The sequence below is a fragment of the Carlito syrichta genome, unplaced genomic scaffold (assembly GCF_000164805.1).
Source record: "Carlito syrichta isolate Samal-C Ts95f unplaced genomic scaffold, Tarsius_syrichta-2.0.1 Scaffold197248, whole genome shotgun sequence".
Taxonomy (NCBI): domain Eukaryota; kingdom Metazoa; phylum Chordata; class Mammalia; order Primates; family Tarsiidae; genus Carlito; species Carlito syrichta.
Window position 1 is genome coordinate 1 of NW_007141344.1, and position 887 is coordinate 887.

At 41.5% G+C, this 887-nt stretch overlaps 1 pseudogene across 1 annotated transcript; it reads right to left on the minus strand.

Annotated features, from left to right (window-relative positions):
- Positions 1-6: 6 nt before the first annotated feature.
- Positions 7-587, minus strand: LOC103253061 (annotated as a pseudogene). Its single transcript, XR_002481553.1, has one exon. The product of XR_002481553.1 is annotated as a latexin pseudogene (transcript).
- Positions 588-887: the final 300 nt, after the last annotated feature.

Consider the following 887-nt stretch of genomic DNA (forward strand, 5'->3'; position numbering starts at 1 on the left):
GTCATTTCTTTGCACTTGCTTGACAGTTTGAATTTTTATCATTTTATACCAGGTGTTTTCAGTAGAATTCTGCCATATTATATAACCACAGGCAACCCAGGCTAAATGTCGAACTGGCTTCATTTCTGGAGATACATTTCCAAAACTATCTGGAATATTTTGTGCATCTAGTGGTTTCTTCATGAGTCTTTGGTAAAATGTATTGTCTTCTTCATCTGGGTTCTTCCCAATTTCGCCTACAAATGTGAAGTTGACTTCTGGTGCAGTTTCTTGTCCCATTGGAGGGTAAAGTACTTCAGCAGTGCAGTTCACTGTAACTTGTTTATGGATAATTTCTTCTACAGAAAATTTAAGGTGATACTTATGTCCTCTTCCTGGAATATCCTCCAAGCTGGCTTGTTTGACCGTCTGCACCAGAAACACCTTGTGGGGGGTCCCCTGCTGGTAGTTGATGCAGTTCTCGGCCACCGAGGCCGCCCTGGAGGCTGGATAGTGGGTCGGCGGGATTTTCATCGTGGGGAGCAGTGGTGGGCGCTGCGCTGGCTTAGGGGACTCTGACCCGTGCGGCGCCGCTCCTGCAGCTGCTGCAGGGTTTCTCGGTCCTGGGCATTTCTTTGTTGAGAATTTTTTCTTTTACTACTTCAGTCTCCTTATTTGTTATTTAAACTACCTGTAAGTATTTAGTCTTTTGAATCCAATATGAGTATAGCAATCCTTGCTTTCTCTGGTTACCATTTGCATGGAATATCTTTTTCTATCCATTTACTTTTAGCCGATGTGTACCCTTAATTCTAAAATGAGTATCTTGTAGACAACATATAGTTGGATCTTAGTATTTTTTTCTTTTTAAAATCATTTAGCCACCTTATACCATTTGATTTGAGAAT